This window comes from Neltuma alba, unplaced genomic scaffold (genome assembly GCF_004799145.2).
Source record: "Neltuma alba isolate B1F8T4 unplaced genomic scaffold, ASM479914v2 tig00012235_pilon, whole genome shotgun sequence".
Taxonomy (NCBI): domain Eukaryota; kingdom Viridiplantae; phylum Streptophyta; class Magnoliopsida; order Fabales; family Fabaceae; genus Neltuma; species Neltuma alba.
This window is the reverse complement of record NW_021636765.1, coordinates 199200-210883: the sequence shown is the minus strand read 5'-3', so window position 1 is coordinate 210883 and position 11684 is coordinate 199200. Positions and strand designations below refer to the sequence as shown.

General features: G+C 37.9%; 1 pseudogene; it reads right to left on the bottom strand.

The window, feature by feature from the left end:
• Window positions 1–7: 7 nt before the first annotated feature.
• Window positions 8–11348, bottom strand: LOC114725249 (regulatory-associated protein of TOR 1-like; annotated as a pseudogene).
• Between the last annotated feature and the right edge of the window lie 336 nt (window positions 11349–11684).

Sequence of the window (11684 nt, the reverse complement as noted above, 5' to 3'; positions counted from 1 at the left end):
ACTTAAATGGTTTTGCTACCACTTGTTCAATCCCAATTATTGACAGTACCCCGACGACCAAGGTTTGCAATGCGTGGAGAGATGGATCTTTGCTAATGTATACATAGCAATTATACATTGTGAATACAGTGCATTGTCTAAGGGTTTTGGTCCGGAGTGGTCCAGCACTCCATTCAGTACTCCTGAATCAAATGTTGAGAAGAGTCATCAGATAATGGAGAACCATGCATCATTCCAGAACTTGCTAGGGACTGCTAGAAGAGACTCGCCATCTCGAACTAATGTAGAATTGTCATTCCCAACCCTCAAAATAGGACCAATTTGAGATGCAACAATACTTCCATGGGGCATATGTGTCGTTTGGGCTTGGATATCCACCACCTGAACTTCTTATATGCAACAATGAAGGTAAGGTGTTGAACAAGAATTAGTCTGCGGCTTCCAACATGCAGCAGCAATGGACTTTAGGTGCTTGTTATGGCCAAAGGCAAAGCGTGCCAGAGCTGATAATGAAAGAAAAAGGAGTTACTAAGACTTATTGGTGAAACTACTACCCGCCCCCCCCCCCCAAAAAAAAAAAGGATGCATACAAACAGAACAGGTAAGCAAATTCACTCGATACTCTCATACATGCGAAAAATAAAATTCGGAAGAACATAGCACAGCAAACACACATGTAGGTTATGCCAGCTAATGTTATAAAGAATCTCTTCAATTTTTTTTCCACTTTTAAATTTGAAACAGCTAGCTATCAAAAAAACAGTTGATTATGAACAATTGGCAGGAATTGGAAAAACAAAAAACAAAATAAGTTCCAGAATCGATACTCATCAAAGCATAGGAACATGCAAACCTTTAAAAATGAGCACTGAAAATGGATTTATAATCTCTGATCCTTGATCACTTACCAACAGCTACCTCCGCCCTCACCAATGGACTCCCATCCGAAGCAACACTCAAGAGACTTTTGACTATACTAACTTCAGCCCTAAACTTTTCATCGTCATCACATTCTTCATCCCCTTCAACACTTTCGCTACAAGAGTCGAATCCCACATCAAGAAGGGTTCCAAGCGCAAAACAGCAGAAGCCCTGACCTGAGACCGAACAAACCATATGACTGAAGAATTGATCTAAATTAAATTAAAATACACATAAAAAGATATGCATATGGTAATTAAAAAAGGTATTAAAGTAAACCTCTGGCTGGGGTTCAGACAGTAGAGGTGCAGATATAGAAGGAGCATCTGCCTGCAAGCCTATTATCTGGGCCTCCGTGAAGTCCTCCCAAAGTTTGCCCAGACAAAGGCATAGCCACTGAAGGAATAAAGGTTCAGTTTGTGTATCACTGGGAGAACTCTGCAGGTGCCTCAGACAACATGGATCAGACCAGCTTCAATACAAGCTTCTTGGCCTCGCCTGTGTCCATCCACAATAACGGCCAAGACAAAAGCAGCCATTGCACGTTGCTCTGGATATGCTTCCACACTATCAAGAAACTTGATAAAATAGATATGACCTCCATCCTTCACTAGATCAACCTGACATGACTAAAACCCAACAACAGGAAGAATGATTTCAGGAAGACAAAGCCAATGAAAGAGAGCTATGCCAAATAGAAGAAAACCAAAAAGGAGGAAGAGATTGAAGATGTGCAATTATATTAACTATAAAGCATCAATTTTACTGTATAGTTCAGCATAAACAAGGTGATATGATATTGTAATAAATAAATAACAGAATTATATTAGTTAGAATAATAGTTAGTTACTAGCCCTCGGACTTTGCCTATATAAACAGGCTTATCTCTCATTTGTAAGTGTGCTGTATTATGATCAACCTAATAGAACTCTTTTTTCTCTTCCGTCCATTGCCTTCTACTCTCTGCCGCTTCTCTCTAATTTCCCCTATTCTCTCTGTTCCTCTTCCCTTTCCCTTCTCTCTCCCTCTCTTTCTTTTCCAATAACATAACAGTGGTATCCAGAGCCAATCTTTCCTCGGCCCTACCTACTACTCAGTTCTTTCTCCCTCATTCCCAATCAATTTCAAGTTCCATGGAGGAATGTCTCCTTAACATCGAACAAAAATTGAATTCAGTAGATGGAATACAGGGCTCCGTCAATAAATTAAAAGAGGCCCTTCTTGGCTTGTCTACGCAGCTGCAAGAACTCATACAACAAAAAGACTTGCTTCATCTTTGACATTGAGGGTCCTTGGCAGAATTTAATTCTGAATTTGGCGCGATTTCCTCCAAACTCTCATTGCCTGGGGGAATGGTTGGTCGATGCTTACATCTCGGCACTGCAAGAAGACTATTTTGAACCAGTACGTCTGTTCATGCCTCGGACAATGCACGAAGCCAGCAGGAGCTCACTTTGCAATGGAAGCGCAAGAAGCACGAGGCCCAAGAGGTATTTGTTGAAATGCAAGAATCGTCTGGCGTCAACGGACAGCCACAGAAGAGTCCTCAAGATGTTTGTGAAGACAGCAACATCACAGGAACAACAAGTCTGAGTCTTCTTGAACCTACCCAAGGTGCATTGAGTGCGCCAGGGGAGACTAACAATGCAAAGAAAGGTACAAATAGCTTTGGGCTCACAACTTATGGCTCAGGACGAATTACATCGAGCACAATGGAGCAAAACAAAGAAGCAAAGACAAGTTCGAATGACCTTGGGGTGTCCACATAGATGTTCTTTCATGAAGGCATAAAGACTTGCACGAAGGGAGTTAGGCTCTACATGCTTGGTATTAATTTTGAGTGTCGAGTTCCAAGCATGCGGGAAAGTGCGAGAATAGCATCTAGAAGAGTTTTGAAAACCACTGACCCCATTTCAAGCTCTGTTTCTTCGAAGATGGACTCGGCTTCTTCACTTTCTTCAAGTGCCGTCTCTCTATTGACCAGAAACAATGTGAAAATCCCATCCAGTGTTAATGGGTCTTCAATATTTCCCTTTTTTGGAGGTTTACAGACTTTTTTGTCCCTCATGAGACAGGTGTGAGGATAGGAAACAGTCATCAAATGAGAGTAGGTCCCAGTTGGTGACATGCAGACGCATCTTTTGGATAAATTACCCTGTTTCCAGCACTGTTCAGCCTGCAGCTAGCACTATTCCTTCGTATATAGGATTACAGCTAGCTTGCACTTTGTTTAAGCAACAGAAGTATTTTGAATGTACACTGGATTTGGTAATATCAGATAAGCAAATGGGCTTTATCTTTCAAAAAAAAAAAGGCCCAAGTTTGTTGCTGCAATGGATTTCTCGGTCAAGTTTTCCCTACAAGAATTTTAATTCAGATATGGTTCAGGGGAAAGTTAATCAAAATGCTTCAAGGCTCTAGGTTGACGCAAGGTTCTGTGTACCTTGACCCTTGAGGGCAAGGGTCTTTGTGGGGAGGGGGTTATTGATATGATATTTTAATAAATAAATAACAGAATTATATGAATTAGTTAGAATAATAGTTAGTTACTAGCCCTCGGACTTTGCCTATATAAACAGGCTTATCTCTCATTTGTAAGTGTGCTGTATTGTGATCAACCTAATAGAACTCTTTTTCCTCTTCCGTCCATTGCCTTCTACTCTCTCCCCCTTCTCTCTAATTTCCCCTATTCTCTCTGTTTCTCTTCCCTTTCCCTTCTCTCTCCGTCTCTTTCTTTTCCAATAACATAACACAAGGAATTAGCTGTATAGATTAATTAGGATTGTCCAATAATTTAGAAATTAGACTGGAAGTGTATTCTAATAGCCTATAGGCAAAGTACAGTTCCAAGAAAAATAAGAACCAGGTTTGCTAATAGTAGGATTCATTATAGGCTAGTAACTAGTTGAATAATGGTGGTGGGGGCAGGGGACTAGAAATCAAGTAGCACATGCCAACAACCAACACCGAAACAGCAAAACAAGTGTAGATAGGCAATATACAGCTAATGAGCTAAACACGGAAGATGGACTCACAAAGTAAAGCACTTGAGTTGAAGACCTGTAATTTATCTTAAGGATAGTTAATACCTTCAAGTCAAAATTCCTCTCAAAGACCATTTAAATAAGTTGTTTTCAACGCGACCTTGCAGATGGTACACAAGCATGGTTTTCATCCAAAGATAGTTACAAAATTAAGATATCCAAGCAAAAGTTGGAAGATCAGGCTGTAACTTTTAAAAAGCACAAATGAATAAGTGATAACTTCAGAAAGCACTAATGATAACTTATTTCTATGGTCCTTGAGAGGCATTTTAAGGTCCTTGGTGATCATTTAACCTTAATTATGGGTTGTTTACTGTCAGTTTTCTCGTTAAAAAAAACAGTTAAAAAAGGTTATATAGTATGAAAGCATGAGCAGCTTCTCTGCAATCATGCCCCTTATAAAACATAGGTATCCTTCTCTGGGCCATAATTAAGTGCCTCCAGATGTACCTTATCAAGTGCAAGAATCTTCGTCCATATGAAAACAAGAATATGACGAAGTTCTGGAGTAGTTGTTTGCAACAGCTTCAAAACATAAGGAAATATTCCAACAGATAATGCCTGCACATAGAAAATTCAGCATCAATTTATGGTATCACAATCATGCAACACACAAGGAAGACAATGGCAACAAAAGGTTATGAATTAACTCAGCGGAGAGGAGTAATCACCAGTTCTACAGCCCATGGCCCCATATCAAGGAACCTTCCAAGGAGCACCAAAGCTCGAAATCTATGGCATTGACTAAGCAAAACCTGAAATCAAAATGCTTCGACATTTAAAGCATGCAAGATGCAAATGACCCAAAAAAAAAAAATTCACACAATCAAACTATAAATTCTGTAAAGGAGCAGAAACCTTGTCTTGAAAGCGCATAAACAAAAATGAAAAAAAAAGATCATTTGCCAAATAGGTTTCCCAGCATACAAGACAAATCACAGCAACACAAATACGCGTCATTAATCATCACACAGCTAACTAGCATATGATTATTAAATCTAAATACAAAAAACGAACAAGACCATTTCTGGTTCTAGTGGTAGAAACAACAAATACGCATTTTTAAAAATTTCCACCAGAATGACGTCATCAACTAAAATGAAACAATTTCCACCAAAGAAAAACACCTTATTCCATCTTACCCACCAAAACCTAATTAATGAACAGGTCCTGCCAGCTGAATTGGCAAAAATCAGGCAACCTACATGACAAAAGAATTAGGAACCAAAGTGACGGTTCCAAAGGTAACATAGACCAGGTGATATGACACACCTGAAGAACTATGGGCAACTGCTCTGGAGGTTTCTTATGTTCAGAACCATGGTCAAGCCATACCTCAAATGCTGTTAACTGCTCTGTGAAAAATGTACTTGGCTGAAAAGAAAACAAATATAATCAAAACCAAGTAAGGAACAATGATGGAGAATAATCAATCCTAGATTATATTCATGATGCTTCAATACTGGAGCCATTAAAAAAATAAAAAAAATAAAAAAGCTTAAAACATGCATGGCCAGAAGGAAACTTAAAAAGCAAAACATAAACGTTGCTATACCTGAAATTCTACGTTAGGATCCTCAACTAATGAAGGGAGCTGAGAGAGGCAGAGCTCAGCAGCCATGTCCCAAGCATCCCTGCAGCATTAATTAGCAACAACGATGCCATTAATTTTCTCACAACATTGTACGGTAACATGGAAATCATCTTCAATGATATATAGATACCACATATGATGCTGATGGGTTGGCGGTAATGTCGGGTGTGAGACTGGAGAACAATTTGCGGATCGCATAATTCGCTCAGCAAGTAGGAAGTTTCGGAATAGACTGGCAACAAGCAGATCTTGTCTGAAGAGTCTCTGAAAAAGATCTGCAAAACACAATTGAATATCATGATAAGACACTCAAATGTTTAATAGATGGGGTGATGGATTACAAGGATATGCCATGCTAATTTCCTAAGCGAAGCAGCAGGGATGCATGGTACATACCATGAGGAAGAACATTCCAGGCAATTGTGTCAGTTACTGCTGTGAAAATCCAATTCAATTCGCCTAAAAGTGTCTTCCGATCATTTGGTCGGCCAGGGATCCGATCAATAAGTGAATAATCGAGGGAATCACGAAGCAACGAACGAGTGCAAAACCTAGGAAACAAATTACCACACAATGATTTATTGATAACTATAATAAATGCTTGTCTAGCACTCAAATTCTCTAGAATTAAAGGGAAGTAGATTATGAGAGAAAACAAATTAACATTTAAGTTTATCAAATAAGAAAATAAATTATAAAAGAGAAGCTTCACCATCGCAATGCCATCTTAATAGGTGTTGTGAGGCATGATGTAAACACATCAGCTGGAAATTCTGCACTCTGAGGCAAAGTCTCGTGTGCTTCGCATGCTGCAAGCATAATGCAATCCCTAGTGGAACCGGAGCTAGGAGCATTCCATTCATGAAGCTATTGGATAATAGTCCATCAATAAATTTGACACCATAGGAAAATAACAAAATCAGTTCTGTGTCTTCATAGCTTTCTTTATATACATTAATGCTCGTTAAGGCTCTGCATGAGCATGAGTACCTTGATAAAGGCATTGACAATCATCCCAGCAGCAGAGCAGTCGAATACATATATCGATGGGGTCTTCATCCAGGAATCAAGGTCACTGATTGGTAGGGGAATATACTGTGTATAACTCTGCAGCATGAATTGGAGGATGAGACCATGAGAATCGGAATTATGAGGTTCTTCTATTCGCTAGAGTAAAACATTACTTCAATCAGGGGTTGATCGGTCATATGGATAAAACTCTGCTATAAGAAATTTATCACAATAGAATTAGAATCATTTTTCCTTGCCTAAATAAAGATTAGTTTAAATTTACTGTACATTTATCGTTAAATAATGGTATTGCTAACTCCTCATTTGCGCCCATCTCCTCTCACACTTATAGTTCCTCCTTTCCCCAATCTCTTAATTCTCTCCTTTCCCTTCACTTTTCTCCCCTTACCTCTATTACTGTGGGCAAAACTAGATAATTTTTATTGCCATAAAGTACAGAATGGTTTTTATTCCTTATCATCATCCAGCCAAGTTCAACATTTTCATTTTCATCTCCACCAAACAAACTAAAATTTATCTTTGGGATGGAGAAACTCTCAAAGAAAATTTGTTCATGATGGATATATAATTTCAGGTACTCATCATTTTGAATTTCTATTCGTCTACTGAGCTTACATCACTTGTTCACAACCAAAACAGGATAAGATGATCTCTCAAATATTGAACCCAAACTAAGAACTAAAAGTAAGACTTCAACCTTATTGAAGACCCAAATTTCACCATTTGCGGTTGGTCTGGGCACGCCGTGTCCATTGTAATGGAATAAAACTCTTTCCATCTTTGCATATTTACGACATGTAGTACAAAGCTTCTTCACCTCATCTACTGTAGGATCAAGTTGACACTTATAACGGGCCTGATGATAAACCCAAAAAGTTATTAAAAAATCAGCTTTGAAAAGTAATATGAGAGATGAGGTTAGTCATATGTTCCCACCTTAGGTTGCCACCTTTCATACTGACTGCTCAAGTTTTTTCCAATTGATTCTAATGCCTTTTGAGGTGCCATGGAAAAAGGATCTGCAGTATGGATAAAGATAAGAATTGGACAAGAATAAATCAGATCACCTCAATGAGAACATATACGTCAACAAGAAATCCTAAGGACCCTATTGTTTATTTGGTTTTAATCTCAATAATTACAAAAAATAAATATGCAAATCAATGAAGTTCCCAAGTATGACAATCTTGATTGTAAACTACTAGATTTTTAGTCACTTGTATTGCATTCCTTTGCAATTAACAATGCATGAATACATTTATTGGTTAAAAATGAAAAAGAAAACAATGCACTACAATAGAAAAGGAGAAACATTGTAAACTACTAGATTTTTAGTCACTTGTATTGCATTCCTTTGCAATTAACAATGCATGAATACATTTATTGGTTAAAAATGAAAAAGAAAACAATGCACTACAATAGAAAAGGAGAAACATTGTTTTATTCATTTCAGACTATCCATATCGGTGACATCATTATATTCAGTTTTAAACAGTTTATCTAGCATTACTCATTAATAAATAAGAGGCATACAAATAACACAAAGATACTAAGGTTAGCAATAAAAAATACCAAAACTCAAGAAGTAGTTGGGCAACAAGTAAAAACATGCTGCAACATAAAATAAGTGCAAAGAAGCAGCAAATAGACATATGCTTTGGTGCAAGAGGGCACTTACAAGGTATTGATTTTTACTGATAAAAAAAGGGAACAGGTAAAACGAAGTAATGAGTTTAAGACAAAGATGGAAGAAAAAGCGAACAAAATAATACAAGGAACCAGAAGCAATTTCCAAACACTACCGAAGCACAACAAAGATGCCTAAGTCTCAAAGACAGATGAAACATAATTGTATGAACCAGAAAAAATTAAAACTAAGAATACAAATAAGGCCAGCAGAAAGAAAAGAGACCTATCCAGCACTCCATTCTGGCACAGGGTGATATCTTAATTACATCAGGTGGGTCAACACTAATGTTTAAACATAATACTAGAGCTACACATCCAGTCTTCATCTGCACCACAAAATCAGGGGTTAAATCGAAACAGACTTCTCAGCATATATAACATCTATAAGCATTTCCAAAAGCATCATAACATCAAAAGGAAACAAATGGAAAACACTTTCCAATGTTTAGCAGCACATAAGAAGAGGTGGAGGGAAAAGTAACCTTGGAAAACAAGGCACTTATTTGTTATTTACTACCAATTATACCCCATTATTATTATGTCTCCTTTTATCATGGAAGACAAGGCGCTTATTTGTTATTCAGCACCACTTATACCCCCATTATTAGTATGTCTCTTTTTCTCATGGAAAACAAGGCACTTATTTCTTATTTAGTCTCAATTATACCCCCATTATTAATATGTCTCTTTTCATTACTTCTTTTATAGAGGCACGAGGATCACTCCGTGCCACACCCTCTTTCTCTTTTACATTCCCTCCTGGAGATTCTGTGTACCAAACATACCCTTCTATTGATAAATTACTGTGATTAGAAACTATAAAACATGTCAGCAACACCTTTGTTCCCTCATAAAAATACCCCATTTCATCAATTTAAAATGAGAAGCAATTTTAAGAAGATTCTAAACAGTGCAATTCCCCCTTCCCCAAACACACAAACAAAACACCACGAAACAAAACATAAACGGGAAAGCCAAGGTAGGAAACCTTCAACGAAGAGGGCAACCAACTGGGTTTCTTATACAGAACTCAAATATATTGTGCTAGGAAGGGGCCAGGCAGTCTCAAGATAGAACTCACCACTTGCTTGGAATATACGAGCAAGTTAAATTATTAAAGGCCACTACCATTTATCAGTTTATTAAATGGGCAACTCCTTCATTAACAGGTTATATCCATATGTTGAAAGAAATCCTTAGAAATTAATACACTAAAACATAGCGTTGCGTGATTTCCACTGTTCTTCCAGAGATGCAGAAATCCATCAATACAGGTGGTTGCCATCACTTCACTGAATCAAGCGCTTATAATCAAGTAGCCTCAAATTGATTAACAAATGCAGAATATTTAGCTTGGACTCAAGAGAGAAAAGTTGCTTGGTTGAAAAATCTCAAACCAAAATACGAAAATAGTTTGATATAATTGGACTGCAACAGATCACTTGATTCCCAAATTTAATGAGGCCATTCCAATGCAATACCAATTACAAGGAGCAAGATACTTTTTATAGTTGTAGATGAGTACACTTGCCCTATATCATTTTTCACAAAAACTGATATAATTATTTATTTTTTGAAAAGTTTTGAAGAATTTAATTTACAAGATTCAACAGCCAAGATAAAAGAGAAGATTCAGGTACTTCTCATGACTCTTTTCACCCAATTGCCATTTGATGACTACCGCAATATATTATTGCACTATCCCAACTCAGTCGAATAAAATTCTTAACAGAGCAAAAAAGGGGAAATTGATGAATTCTGAACAATTATAAACATAAGTAGTTAATTATTACAAGTCATTCAAGCATCCTAGGAAGAATCAATCATACCATGCTACAAGTTTTTTCACTCTTGAAATAAAGCAAGTGCACTAATATTTGGCTGCCTTAATTGAGAAGTCAGAATCCATTCCAAAAAAATGTAAGAAATCTTATCCTCCAGCAGATATATTCAGTTTATAGTGAGTTCATTGGCCAGGTAGAACCCAAGAAATTATAAATTTAGTCTCAATAAAGGCCTCCTGAATGCGCGCATATTCTGGTTATGTATATTCGGTGAAATCAGAATTTTCTACAGGTTGAATGCTGCATCCTCACGAGTATTTCATGCCTACACAAACTAAACTAAGGAATTCAACCACTGTAATGGATGACTGAATAGTCTTGATATCAAAGCAGGGGCCTCTTTTACGTACATGAGAAAAATTGCGATACCACCACTGTCAAGCGAGTAAACCGTTAACCATGACACCTTAATGGCTCGGAAATGCACAATGAAGCTTAAAAACTTATTGGATCAACTGACCACTTCAACAATGAAGTGGATACATGAGCAATTAAGATCGAAGAAATGTTGCTCATTCTTTAATTCTGAGCTGCCATCAGAAAATAATGAATTGAGCGGGAGAATCTTACTCTTTCCTTAGGTCGCCATTTCGAGACCAGCCCACTTTCTGAGGGACCTGTGGGTACAGAGGTCTCAAACGCTTCGTGTCGAAGCTCACATAATACAACAGTCTGTGGTAAATAGGCCATGGTTGTTGAGGTGGACAGCGCGGCATTAACATAACTACTACTCGCAGCCTCTGTATTCCTTCCGTGCGACCCCAAGTCACTATCTTCAGGGGTTGATGATATATAATCGTCCAGGTGGTTCGACACCACCACGACCGGGGATTGAGAAAATGGAGATGTCATTATGTCACCCAATGCCATCCAAATCCAAAACCCTTGAACAACTAAACCAGCCTACATCTGCTCCTTCAACTTTGTCCTAACCAGACAACCATAAACAACGCGAAGAAGAAAGCTACGCTCTATCGAAAGCTCTATGATCGGGAAAGCTGGGAGAACGGGCCGGGAGGCGGGAGCTAATCAACAAAGCCGCTCAACCAGCGGCGCATAGACATTCGCGAAAGTAAGGAGAGGGACTCCAGCTCGGATACCGTTAGAAAGCGCGAGGACGGCGTCTGAAAACCCTAGAAACCCTAGTTGATGAAGGAGAAGATGGAGGCGCATAGAACAGTGGCTGCACTCTCCGGTAACCCAATTCTGCGAAGCGGGCATAAAATGAGATTTTCCAAATTGCGTGCGTGCGAGCTTTGGTGCTTTATCATGTTTTGTCTCCCTCTTTTCCTCATGATCATCGTTCAATTTGCCATTATTTTATTAATTAATTATTAATAATTGTTAATTCAACTGATACCTTTTGCTCTTAATGGTTTCCTAAATATTTTATACAAATGTAATATCAATCATTTTAACGAATAGTACATAAAAACATAAAAATAAAATTATGTAAAGTTATGGGAAGAGTAAAAAAGTCACTTGTCAATTGTATTATATATATGTGTATATATAACCAACAACAAATCGCGTTACTGGCCATTATATTTCAACGAGGTT